This window comes from Pongo pygmaeus, chromosome 2 (genome assembly GCF_028885625.2).
Source record: "Pongo pygmaeus isolate AG05252 chromosome 2, NHGRI_mPonPyg2-v2.0_pri, whole genome shotgun sequence".
Classification (NCBI taxonomy): domain Eukaryota; kingdom Metazoa; phylum Chordata; class Mammalia; order Primates; family Hominidae; genus Pongo; species Pongo pygmaeus.
In genome coordinates, this window is record NC_085930.1 from 60,007,298 (window position 1) to 60,021,541 (window position 14,244).

At 41.8% G+C, this 14,244-nt stretch overlaps 1 long non-coding RNA gene across 1 annotated transcript in view; it reads right to left on the bottom strand.

The window, feature by feature from the left end:
• Positions 1–348: 348 nt before the first annotated feature.
• The window catches only part of LOC129033942 (uncharacterized), a 73,926-nt gene continuing 60,030 nt past the window's right edge, over positions 349–14,244 (bottom strand). The window contains exons 4-5 of the long non-coding RNA XR_008501712.1: positions 2,555–2,751; positions 349–754 (exon numbers count right to left, since the gene is read on the bottom strand). This is a non-coding gene — a long non-coding RNA (uncharacterized LOC129033942). The remainder of the gene's footprint in view (positions 755–2,554; positions 2,752–14,244) is intronic.

Genomic DNA, 14,244 nt, shown 5'->3' on the forward strand with positions numbered 1-14,244 from the left:
GCCTCATGACTATGGACTGGCCACCCAGATCCTGGGAAACACTGGCCATTTCCCCCATGACTGTCTTCTTGGACAGCCACGTCCAGGACAATTGCTTGTCTTCATCTTGTCTTCTATATTGTGGCCTTAATCCATCCTGCCTGGTCAGCTGTGTTCTGGACAGCTGCTATACTGATTGTGCCATCCAGATCTATGGCACTGGCTGGCTATGCTTTGGCCTTAGATATTTAAGTCCACCTGATTAGGCTACTGATGACTGTGTCCTGACTGACCACATTTTGGAAAGTTGTCTGTACATATTGGTAAAACATCTGGTCAAGCCCCCTCTCCACATTAAATTTTTTCTGATTACTCATCTATATCAGTCAAGGTTCCACCAGAGAATTAGAACTAGTAAGACGTGTGTGTGTGTCTGTGTGTGTGTGTGTTTGTGTGTGTGTGTGAGAGAGAGAGAGAGACATGGAGAGAGGGAGATTGATTTATTAATACTAGGATATATTTATATGTATATTATTAAAGGATCATTAACACTAGGGACTTATTACAAGCAATTGGCTTATGTGGCTGTGAGGACTGGCTGGCAAATCTGGAATCCACAGGGAAGGCCCTCAGGAATGGCAGGCTGGAAACTGCAGCAGGAACTGAAGCTGCTGTCTACAGGTAGAATTTCCTCTTCCTCAGAGAAACTTTGGCTCTGTTCTCAAGGCTTTCCACTGATTCGATAAGGCCTACGTAGCTCATTTGGGATCATCTCCTGTATATAAAGTCAACAGATTGCAGACGTTAACCACATCTACGAAACACCTCCCAGCAGCACCTGGGCCCATGTGTGACTGAATCACTGGGCACTCCATGTGAGAAGGGCTGCCACCGCTGGTTCCCTCGTTACAAAGGTGGGTCTCCTTACTGTTCATCTGAATAAGATAGAGTCTTCTTCTGACGCTTGGTAAGGCCAATTTCATCAGCCATGGATGGAGGCGAGACCTGGGGTTTTGGTCAGCTCTGCTTCCTCACTGACATACCCACTAAACATTGTCCATTGTCCATCTATACACAACTTTAGGGATGTTTGGTGTCACTGTTGGCCAGCACCCTGGTCTCCAAGTGGAATTTTCTGTTAGTCTGAACTTTTCCTCCAGGTATATCACATGGCTGTGTCCTACCCACACTTCTGGGGACAATTTAGAAAGGACATGGGCTATGTTCTTAGCACGTCTCTGACACAGAAAGCCAAGCTTGCCTTCACGGCATGGCGACATTTGTATTTGTGGCTCTGATGCAGCGAATTCCATGGCCATAGAAGAATCTGAGTCCGTCCACTGCCTGCAGTTCCCTCCTCTCTTCCATTCATTCATTCGTTTATTCATTCATACAGTGAACACTGTCACATGGCCACCACAAGCCAGGCCCTGCTCCAGGCCCCAGAGACCCAGCAGTGAACAGGGCACAGAAATGCCTGCTGTCAGGCTTCCATTCTCCCAGGGAGAGGGAGTTCACGAATGAATGAGATCTGTCTGGCGGCAAGAAATGTTGTGGAAAATCATAAAGCAGGGTTTGAAGGACAGAGGATACCTGGGGAATGGTCCCCCCATTAAGCAGGGTGGTTAGAGTACATCTCTCGAGAAGGGAACATTTCAACAAGAAGGGGAAGAAGACAAGAACCAAGCCATGCTGTTATGAGGTAGGTGGGGGACATTCCAGGCAGAGTCCAAGGCCAGAGAATGCTTGGCGTGGTTCAGGGACAGTGGGGTTGGGCAAGTTTGGAGTGCATGAAGGGGAAAGAGAGGGACAGCTGGGGAAGAGGAGGTCGTAGAGGCAGCAGCAGACAGGGCTTGACAGCCACTGTGAGCCTGGCTCTGCTCTGAAGGAGACGGGAGCTATCAGAGCGTGCAGACACTGGAACGTGTCCTCTTCCGACAGAGCTGCTTAGTATCTGGTTGGGATTGCTGGCTGCTGAGGACCCCAGCCAAGCTGTCCCCAGGCATCACCCTCTGCTAAAAGGAGCTGCCTCTATCAAGGCTCCCCCTTCCCTGGAAAGTGCAGGGCTGAAAGGCCCAGCCCCTTCCCCTCAATATGGGACATGTTCTAAGCCCACTCCAGCCCCAGAGCTCGGTGAGTTTGGCAGAGGCCCTCAGTGAGACTACACTGCAGCCAGCTCTTCCTCTTTCCAATTCTCCGGCCTCCTGGAGAGGCTCCTGCCCACCGTCAGGGAGGTTCCCCCACTCCCTGCCTTCCATGCCAGGGGCGCAGCACCCTGTGTTCTTAGAAGAACGCATTGATTTGGTCTTTAGTGTTTCCTGCACACCACTCCAACTGTGCTCTGTTCAGCACACATCTCTGAGTGACAGTGTGTGGCTACCCCTTTTCTTAGCTTGAGGACCAGTGCTGATCTCCCTGCTGTAGTGTATTTCTGGGTGTTCATGCTGGATTTCCCCACTCCCAGAAGCAGATCCTTACTGAGACTGCCCCAGAATCGGGGTATCTCCCCAGTGGAGATTCCATTTACAGGTGGGATTGAAAACAGGAAATGACTGTCTGCACGATAAGGACTTACCACGTCCCCCACCTTCACTATGACCATAACTTGCACAGTACCCACTTCTTGGTGGAGAAAGTGCAGCTGTCAATCAAAAAAACAGGCAGGTTCTGATTAGAGACATGCCTGCAGCCCTCCACAGCCATTCCTGTGAACCGTCCTGGCAGGCCTCCAATATGCTGCTCCCACAGAGAAGTCTGTCTTGGAGGGAGTGCCTACAATATACAAACAACAGATCGCATTAATAAGAAAACATAGCCAACCTAATAGGAAAATGGCCAAAGGATATGAGTTTACTGAAGAGGATGTAGATAGGCCAACAGCCATAAAAAAAGATGCGCAACTTTACTAGTAATCAAGGAAATGCAAATTAAATCAACGAGGAGATACTGTTTTATTCACCTACATAACTGGCAAAAATTAGTTTGATAATCTCATGTGCTGTCAAGGTGGAAGGAAATTGGATGTTCTCATGCCCTGTGAAAATGCATGTGTCTCAGGGCCCAGCAACTTCACTTCTGGTTTTGGTTCCCCAGAGAACCCGTGGTGCCTAAGGTGCCTAAGAGAACCGTGGTGCCATCCAGGGATGTTGCAAGTGGACGCTGGAAATAAGGGCATTTCTGTCAACTGGGAAATGGCTAACTAAGATGTTTTGTAATCACGCAATAGAATATTGCACACACACACAAAAAACTTTTATCTACCCATATCAACATGGAAGAATGTTTTTGAGGTCTGGAAGGACACCATCAACTTCATAAAAGTAATTGTTTTGGGGAGTGCACCAGGGTAAGAAGTTGTTCAAAGGGAATTTGGGGCTTATCTGTAATCTTTCAATTGTCTTAAAAGACAGCATCTTAATGTATTTCTTGTGTAATTAGAAATAATGTTTGGAGTCTGTCTTGGGCATACATTTTCCTCCCCCACTGTCTTGTCTCCTGTCCTCAAGCAGGGAGCTCCTGTGCATTCAGCACCAGCTAATGGACAGCCTTCTCATACCCTCCATCTCTTATTTTTATGAGACACTCAGGGCTCTTCAGTTCACACCCATTTTTGCCCAGTCAACCACCCCACAGACCAACATGGAGAATGTCTAAAAATACTTCAGACCATGCCACTAGCTATTGCTGAGGAAAAAACTGCCCCAAAACTTCATGCCTTAAAACAATCACTAATTGTTTTTCCTCACACATTTGTGAGTTGGTTGGGAAATGCTTGTGGTTTGGGCCAGGTCCGTCTGAACTTGGCTGGCTCACTCTATGTCTGCAGTCAGTGGGTGGGTGGCCAGCTGGCTGGCTGGTCTGCAGTGGCCTCACTCCCATCAGCTGGAGCAGCAGGAATAGCAGGCCCTGGATGGCTCACTCTCTGGTGGGCAGGCCCAGGGTTGTCCGAGCAACAGGCACAGGCATCCAATAGCAAGTGGAGTAAGTACAGCCTCTTGAAACCTAGCTCAGAGATGGCACACTATGGTTCCCGTAACATTCTGTTGGCCAAGTCTTGACTCACAGGGCAGGAAAACAGACTCACCTCTTAATGGGAGGTGTGCAAAGTCACAGGCAAAAGGCAAGGCTTTAGGCAGGAGTGAAGAGTCGTAGCCATTTGTTTCAACCAAAACCAAGAGGGCCATGCTCCCTGACCATGTTGTTGGTCTGCATCCTTCATGACCCCCAGTGAGCACAAACTCAATGAACTAATTAGTCTAGAACACACTCTGTGACAGCTGCTGTGGCTTCCACCCCTGCAGTGTCCTTGTGCCGTTGCCATTCTGACAGTCTGGCAGGCCTAAAGGTGCTACAAACCACTAAGAAAGACCCAACAGGACATTCTCTAGGGGAGCAAGAAAAAATGTAAGAATTTTGCAGACCTCACACCAGGTCCTTGCAGCAGATGTCAGGAGCCTCCATCCTGCTCACCTACCTCCCCATAAACAAACTCTCTCAGGTGGAAGCCAGAGAGCTCTCCAGAGGAATGGAGGGACTCTCCTTTAATGCCATGGCATATGACTTCTGCACCCCCTCTACCATCTGTGTCACCAAGTCTCCTACTCTTGTTGTACCAGGCTGCCCTCCATCCAGGAGCCAAGTAGGGAAGCTGTATGTGCTGTCCTAGCAGGCCTGTCACATCACCTTTGCCAGCTGCTGCTCCAGAAGGACCTGGACTTAATGGCAGCTAGGCGAACTCCCAACCAGCCCTGAAGTTAGTTCATCCCTAGTTCTCAGGGCCAGCCAGCAGAGAAGCACACACTGCAGATCCAGGGAGGGCAGCCTTCAAAGGAGTCTATGTGCAGTTCCAGTCCTATTGCCCTGGGCAGCCCCTCTTGCTATACATCCCACAGATCAATCCCTCCCCCCTTGGCCCACCCAACACTGCCATGGAATTGGCTGGGGTGGCTGAAAGTCTAGCCCAGTGAGAAACACCAAATGCTACACTCCAGCCTCTCTAGGACAAGTTCCTTCAGTCATTCCATGGTTAAGATCTGACCTTTTAAGTCAGATCTGAAAGGAACTGGAAGGGTCCCTCTGGACTGGTCGGGGAGGATGCCTGGATCTAAAAGCCTAGCCTGCCCTTATCTCTGCTACCCATTCCTCACGTGTCCTGAGTTGACTCTTTCACATGGGAGGCACTTGGGCCTTGCATGGACATTCCTCCCATGGCCTAGGAAGCAGTCCTGGGTGTAAGAGGCTGGAGCCCTGTGCCAAGAACCAGGACTTGGGTTCAAATCCCAGCTTTATCATTTACTAGCTGTGTGACCTTAGCAACTGTCTTTACCTCTCTGAGCCTGAAAAAATTGGTGTGAGTAGAAAGTGCCCAATAAATGTTTGTGAGCTCTAGATATAACTGTAAAGTCTCAATTTGCCATGAATTTTCTTTAAACCAAGATTCCATGACTTTCAAAAGTTTGGGAATCCCTGGTGTAATCCCATAGTTTCTTTTCATAAGTTTTTGGCCTGCTTGCTTTTCAAAACATGAATTGCAGAAAGGAAACGTTAAAAGAGAAATAGCCCAGAGGAAAAAAAAATCTGCAGTATTAGGGCAAAGTGCTGGGTGACAGCTTTGAAATGAAGCCACAGGGTTGTTAATTGCATTCACTTTGCCCCGGGGCCTGTGCTCCCCTCTCTTCTCTGGTTTGGGATCAATGTGAGGGATGGCAAATGGGATTAAGGAAGGCAGACCTTGATTAGGCCATCAGACAGGTAAAAAGGTATTGAGCTGACTCCCAGTGACTTGTCACTAGATACAATTAACTGGTGCAATCCTGTATGTGTGTGTGCATGTGTGTGTATGTGTGTGTTCTTTGCCTCTATCTCTGTCTCTCTCCTCTCTCCCTCTTTCCTTTGCCCCCCACTTTATCCCATTTGATAAAGCATGTGCACTCACACAAAAGACTTACTAGGGACTTTCTCTCAGAATCCAATGTTCAATGTGTAACCAAATTTCCATAGTGGTGGACTCTGGGGCTCTGTTCATTTCACACATGTTTACTGAAAATCTACTCTATGCTGAGCAAACCTTACAGATGAGAGATAGAGCAGGGAACAAAACAGATGGTGCTGCTGTCCTTATGGTGCTTCTGAACCCTGAGAACCGAACAGGCAATTGACAAAGGGTAAACATCTCACATGAAGTAGTCATGAGCACTCTGAAGAAAGTAATTAGGGCAAGAAGATGGAGAGTGAATGGGAAACTATTCCAGATAAGGTGGTCATGCAAGCCCACAGTGTACTCAGTCAGTGAGCATTTCCCAAGCACCTACAGCATGTCCAGCTCTGGATGGGAGCTCTGGGGAACTCCAGAGAAGAGACACGAGCCCTACTCTACAGCTTTGTTGGGGAAGCAAAGCTTGTGTACCTAAGAGTGAGAGAAGTCTGAGACAGGACACCTGGTCAGATTGTGTGGATTAAATGTAAGATTAGATACAGGAGAGGAAAGCATTTGTAGGTTGGAAAATTGGAGGAAAGAGGGTAACACTGATGGAACAGAGCAGCTGGAAAAAGGGAGCCCTTTTTCTCCTGCACAGAGGGTAAAGGAGAACTCAGATATAAATGTGTTGAGCCAGAAGTGAAGGAGGTTAGCAACTGCTGACATAGCCCTAGCTATGGATGAACAGCTGCAATTCTGGCACAGACTGGGAGATTTACAAGCATCTTATTATGTCAGGTTTGCTCAAGCCTGTGAGAAAACTGGGACTAAATTAAGCAATAATTATCGGCAAACAATCTAAATTAATGAATGATGCATGTAAGTGTGCCTGAGGGTTGCCTTTCTTTAAATCTTGTTCTAAATGGTGACTTTGATGCAGGCCAAGCCTTGCATCAAGCACTTCACATACATGATCTCTTTTAATCCCTGTAGCAACAGCTGAAGGAGTACTATTACTATCCTTATTGTGTAGATAAAGAATTTGAGGCTTGGAGAGACAACATAACTTGCCCATGTTTTTTTCCTTAATTAAATAAGAACCCATTGAATACTTACAAACACAGTTAGTAAAACACAGGACCAGGATTCAGACCTAGGTCTGTCTGATTCTAAAAACCTCGTTCTGATCCATTGCACTAAACCTGTTTTCATAAATAAGCTTCATTTTAAAAAATACAGTTAACACTTATGCTGAGCTAAACTCACAGAATTCTACTTTGTTTTGTAATAAGCAAGAATTACAGAAGAATGTCTTATAACTCAGGGTCAATGTGGCAGGGTCGTCTATTGCCCCCAGTAGCAGGCCTGGTGCTGGTAAAGAAACTGCAGCTTCTGGACTGTTTACTTTTAAGATGCAAAGCTGCGGAGTGATGGCAGATATACCTCTGCTTTGCTTGAGATAGGCACCATTCCTCATGGGGTTTGTGACAAAGTGGCTTGCTCAGGAAAGAGGGCTACAGGGGCTGGCCAAGCTGAAATGTGGATAAAGACAATGAAATGAAGCTGGATCACAGAATCTCCTACCCTAATACCTAATGAAACAAATTAAATAGTAAAAACAAAAGGGAAAAATCTATTTAAAAGGTAAAAATTGATGAGCACAAACCTACAAAGAAATAGAAAAACCACATGTCATGAAATCACTTTTACCTGCCCATGTCCCTGTAGGTAGACCCACCAAGCCCAGTGCCACTGTAGATCTTAAAACAGTCTTGTAACTTGGCTCCAGTTCCTCTCCACTGTTGTCTTAAAGCACTGTCTTGCCAGCCCAAGGACCCAGAGGGAGACCTGCTTGTCTGTACCACCAGAGACAAGCCTGCAGACCTTAATCTCAGCTGTGGACTCTTAAGCATCTTTATGACTCGGTTCCAGCCCCTCTCAGCCATGGCCTGAGGCCAGTACTGCCTGCCCAGGGACCTAACCACTGACCCAGTGGAAGGCTTCCAAGGAACTTGGAGGAAGCCACACCTATCCACATACTTAGTACCAGACCCACTGTCTGTGGACCCTGAATCAGACTTCCATCCCAGCACCAGCCCCTACTTACCAAGGTCCTAAAGGCAATCCAGGCCACCCAGGGACCAGACAGGATTTACAATCCTTCAAACCCCTGGTAACAGGCTGCTGATTTTTTGCCAGCACCAGAGCCCACTAGCCGCAGACCCCACTGCAGATGCAACAGCATCCACATAACCCAGGTGAAATCCCACTTGGCTACAACCCCAGAAGTAGTCCCATGAGGTCAGGGACCCAGTGGGAGGTCTTCATCTGCCAAAACCAGTCTATAAAGACTAAAGAGGTGTTTCCTCTTTCAAATTCACAAGGCTACGCAGATGACAAAGAATCAAGCAAGTATGACACCACCAAAGAAACTAATAAAGCTTCAGTAATTGGCCCCAAAGAAATGGAGATCTATAAATTTCCTGAAAAATAATTCAAAATAAACATCTTATAGAAGCTCAGTGAGAGGCAAGACAATACAGACAACTAAATGAAATAAGAAAAACAATGCATAAACAAAATGAGAAGTTTAATAAAGAAACAGGAACCATTAAAACAAACCAAACAGAAATACTGGAGCTAAAGAATATAATGAAAGAACTAAAAAATACAAGAGAGTTTCAACAGCAGACACAATCATGCAGAAGAAATAATCAGTGAAGTCAAAGACAGGTCATTTGAAAATAGCCAACCAGAGGAACAGAAAGAAAAATGAATGAAAAAAAAGTGAAGCATAAGAAACCTATGGGACACCACCAAGAGGACAAATATACAAATTATAGGAGTCTCAGAAGGAGAAAAGAGAGAGAAAACTTATTTAAAGAAATACTGGCTTTAAAAGAAAAAAATTCCCAAATCTTGGGAGAGACATCCAGATGCATGAAGCTCAAAGGATCCCATGAAAAATTAATCCAAAGAAGAATATTCCAAGGCACATTCTAATCAAATTGTCAAAAGACAAAGATAAAGAGAACCCTGAAAGCAGCATAAGAAAAGAGACTCATCAATTACAAGGGAACCCGCATAAGGCTATCAGTGGACTTCTCAGAAGAAAACTTGGAAGCTAGTTTGGGAATTAGATGATATTTTTAAAGTACTGAAAGAAAAAACCTGCCAACCAAGAACACTATATTCAGCAAAGCTTTCATTTCTGAAGAATAGAGTCCCTCTATCCTTTCAATTTTCATATCTGAAGGATAAAGTCCCTCAGCTTTTATTTGTCTAAGACAATTTGGTTTGTCCCAGACAAATAAAAGCTGAAGGATTTTATCTCCATGAGATCTGCCTTAAAGAAATACTATAGAAAATTCTTTTGGTTGAAAAAAAGTGATGCTAAGTAACAACATAAAAACATATGAAAGTGTAATACTTACTTGCAAAAATAAATATATAGTCAAATTCAGAATACTCTAATACTATAATGATGACATATAAATCACTTTTAACTCTATTGTAAAAGTTAAAAAGAGTATTTTAAAAACCATAGATTTAGTAATCTGCTAATGGATACACAATATGAAAAAAAGTAAAGTATGGCATTCATATCATAAAACAAGGGGGAGCAGTGAAGAGGTAAAACGTAGTGTTTATATGCAATTAAAATTAAGTTGTTATCAGATTAAAATACATATTATAACTATGTTTTCGGTAAGCTTCATGGAAGCCACAGTGAGAAGACTTGTAGTAGATACACAAAAAATAAAGAGAAAAGAATCAAAGCATATGGATACAAAAAATCAACAAATCACAAAGGAAGACAGCAAGAGAGAAAGGAGCAAAAGAACTACAAAACATTCCAAACACAATAAACAGAATGGCAATGGTAAGTCTTTCCACATCAATAATTACTTTAAATGTAAACGAATTAAATTCTCTAATCAAAAGACATAGTATAGCTGAATGAACTTTAAAAACAACAATTAATATCCAACAACATGCTGGCTACAAGGGGCTCATTTCAGCTTTGAGGACCCATAGAGCCTGAAAGTGAAGGGATGGAAAAGATATTCCATGCAATGATAACCAAAAGAAAGCAGAAGTGCCTCTACTAATATAAGGCAAAATAGGCTTTCAGTCAAAACTTGTCACAAGTGACAAAGAAGGTCACTATATAATGATAAATCTGTCAATTCATCAAGAGGATACAGTAATTATAAATATTTGTGCACTCCACATTGGAGCATCTAAATAATAAAGCAAATATTAATAGAATTGAAGGGAGAGATGAACAATACAGAAATACTAAGGGACCTCAATACTTCACTTTCAACAATAAATAGATCATCTAGACAGAAAATCAATAAGAAAACAGTGGCCTTGAATAACACTGTAGACTGAATGGACCTAACAGACATTTACGGAGCATTCCACTCAACAACAGTGGGATATATTTTCTTCTCAAGCACACATGGAACATTCTCCAGGATAGATCATATGCTGGGCCACAAAATTAAACACACTCCTGAACAACCAATAAATCAAAGGAAAAATAAAAAAGGAACTCAAAAAGTATCTTGAGACAAATAAAAATGGAAACACAACATACCAAAACTTATGGAATGCAGCAAATACATTTTTTATGAAGGAAGTTTAGAGTAGTAAATGCCTATTTTTAAAAAAATCTCAGTAAACACCCTAACTTTACACCTCAAGGAATCAGAAAAAGAAGAAAAACTAAAACCCAAAGTCAACAGCAGGAAGGAAATAAAGATTAGAGATGAAATAGAGACTATAAAGACAATAGAAAAGATCAATAAAACTAAGAGATGTTTTCTGGGAAAAAATAAAGTTGAAAACATATAGCTAGACTAACCTAGAAAAAGGAGAGAGGAGTCAAATAAATAAAGTTTTAAATGAAAAAGGAGATATTACAACTGATGCCACAAAAATGCAAAGATGCTAAGAGACTACTATGAACAATTATGTGCCAAAAAATTTGATAACCTAAAAGAAATTGATAAGTTTCTAGAAACATGCAACCTACCAAGATGGAATCATGAAGAAATAGAAAAGCTGAACAAATTAACAACATGTAAGGAGATTGAATCAGTAATACAAAACTTCCCAACAAAGAAAATTCCAGGACCATATGGCTTTACAGGCAAATTCTACCAAGCATTTAAAAAAGAATTAATGCCAACCTTTCTCAAACTCTTCCAAAAAATTGAAAATAACGGAAAACTTCCAAATCTGTTTTATGAGGCCATCATTACTGTCATACCAAAGCCAGCTAAGAACATAACAAGAAAAGAAAATTATAGGCCAATATCCCTGATGAATATAGATATAAAAATCCTTAACAAAATACTAAGAAACAGAATTTGACAACACATTAAAAAGAGAATTCACCATGATTAAGTGGGATTTATCTGTGGGATACAAGTATGGTTCAATATACACAAATCAATAAATGTGACACACCACATTAACAAAAATAATATGAACATCTCAATGAATGCATAAAAAGTGTTCAACAAGGCCAGGAGTGGTGGCTCACACCTGTAATCCCAGCACTTTGGGAGACCAAGGCAGGTGGGTCACCTGAGGTCAGGAGTTCAAGACCAGCCTGGCCAACATCATGAAACCCCATCTCTACTAATAATACAAAAATTATCTGGGTGTCATGGCACAAGCCTGTAATCCCAGCTATTCAGGAGGCTGATATGGGAGAATCTCTTGAACCGAGGAGGTGGAGGTTGTAGTGAGCCGAGATCATGCCATCGAACTCCAGCCTGGGTGACAAGAGAGAAACTCCGTCAAAAAAAAAAAAAGTGTTCAACAACATTTAACATTATTTCGTGGCAAAAAAAAACCTCTCAATAAATTAGATTTAGAAAGAATGTACCTCAACGTAATAAAGGCCATATATGGCAAGCCAACCTAATATCACATTCAAGGGTGAAAAGCTGAAAGCTTTTCCTCTAAGAACAGGAACAATGCAAGGATGCCCACTCTTGCCACTCCTATTCTACATAGTACTGAAAGTCCTAGCCAGAGAAATTACTCAAGAAAAAAGTAATAAAAGGCATCCAAATTGGAATGGAAAAAGTTAAATTGTCTGTTCCAGATGGCATGATTCCAGATGGCATGATCTTATATATAGCAAACCCTAAAGTCTCCACCCCAAAACTGTTAGAATAAATGAATTTAGAAAACTTATAGAATACAAAATCAAAATACAAAAATCAGTTGTATTTCTATATATCAACAATAAACTGTATAATAAAGAAATTAAGAAAGCAATCTGATTTACAATGACATCACAAAGAATAAAATACTTAGAAATGAATTTAACCAAAGAATTAAAAGATCTCTACACAGAAAACTGTAATACATTGAAGAAAGAAATTGAAGAAGACATGAATACATGGAAAGATAGCCAGGTCCATGCATTTTAAAAATTAATATTGTTAAAATGTCCAAACTACCCAAGCAGTCTACAGATTCAGTGCAATCCCTGCAAGAATCCCAATGTCATTTTTCACAGAAAGGGAAAAAGACAATCCTAAAATTTGTTTGGAACCACAAAAGACCCCAAAGAGTCAAAGCAATCTTCAGGGGAAAAAAACAAAGCTGAAAGCATCACAGCCCCTGATTTCAAAATATACTACAAAGCTATAGTAATCAAAACAGCATGGTAGTGGCATAAAAACAGACACAGATGCCAATGGAACAGATTAGAGATCCCAGACATAACTTCATGTATCTTTGTTCAATTGATCTTTGCAAAGTTTTCAAGAATGTAAAATAGAGAATGGACAGTTTCTTCAATAAATGGTGCTGTGAAATCCATATGCAAAAAAAATAAACTTAGGTCCTCATCTCATACCACATATGAAAATCAACTTAAAATTCATTAAAGACTTAAATGTAAGACCTGAAACTGTAAAACTGCTAGAAGAAAACAAGGGAAAAGCTCCAGGGCGCTGGTCTGGGAAATGATTTTTTTGGATATGGCCCCAAAAGCACAGGCAACAAAAGTCAAATAGATCAAAGAAATTGCATTGAACTTAAAAGCTTCTGCACAGCAAAGGAAACAATCAACAGAGTGAAGAGACAAGCTATGGAATAGGAGAAAATATTTGCAAACCATCTGATAAGGGGTTAATATCAAAAATATATAAGGAATTCAAACAACTCAATAGCAAGAAAACTAATAACTTGATTTAAAAATGGTTGAAGGACCTGAATAGACATTTCTCAAAAGGGGACATAAAAATGGTCAAGAGGTGTATGAAAAATACTCAATGTCACCAATCATCAGGAAAATGCAAATGACAACTGTGATGAGATATCATCTCACAGCTGTTAGAACAGCTATTATCAAAAAGACAAAAGATAACAGGTGCTAGTGACGATGTGGAGAAAAGGGAACCCTTGTACACTGTTGATGGAAATGTAAATTAGGACAGCCATTATTGAAAATAGTTTAGAGGTTTCTCAAAAAACTAAAAATAGAACTACCATTTGATCCAACAATCCCATTTCTAGGTATATACTCAAAGGAAATGAAATCAGTATGTTGAAGACATATCTATACTCATTCATTGTAGCACTGTTCACAATAGCCAAGATATGAAATCAACCTAAGTAACCATCAACAGATGAATGGATAAAGAAAATATGGAATATAGGCACATGGGATACAATGCAGCCCTAAAAAAGAAGAAAATCCTGCCATTTGTGACAACATAGAGGAACCTGGAGGACACTGTGCTAAATGAAATAAGTCATTAACAAAAAAACAAATACTATATGACCTTATTTATGTGTGGAATCTAAGAAGTTGACCTTATAGAAGCAGAGAGAAAAATGGTGGTTGCTAGGGACTAGGGGATGAGGAGGATAGGCAGATATTGGTCAAAGGGACAGGATAAATAAGTTCTGCAGATCTATTGTACAGAATGCTATACAAGGTGCATTATTAGTTAATAATAATGTATGTATACTTGAAAATTACTGAAAGTAGATCCTGAATGTACTCACACCCCCCAAAAAATTCATAAGTATGTGAAGTGATCAATATGTTAATTGTCTCAATTTAATCATTTCAAAATGTATACTTGTATCAAAACATCATATTGTACACCATATAGTCTCATGAAAAGAAACACTCAGGTCAGGCCATCCTGAGCTTGTCCCCTGCCATTCAAGTCTATGTGGTCCTGAGCCTCCTTGGAAGCCTCTGATCTAGATGTGGTTGGATGGAGGGGCCTCAGGAGGTGTCTGGAGCAGGCCCTGCATAGCTGCACTGGACAAAGGTGAGTACAGTGTGGCAGGGCTGAGGG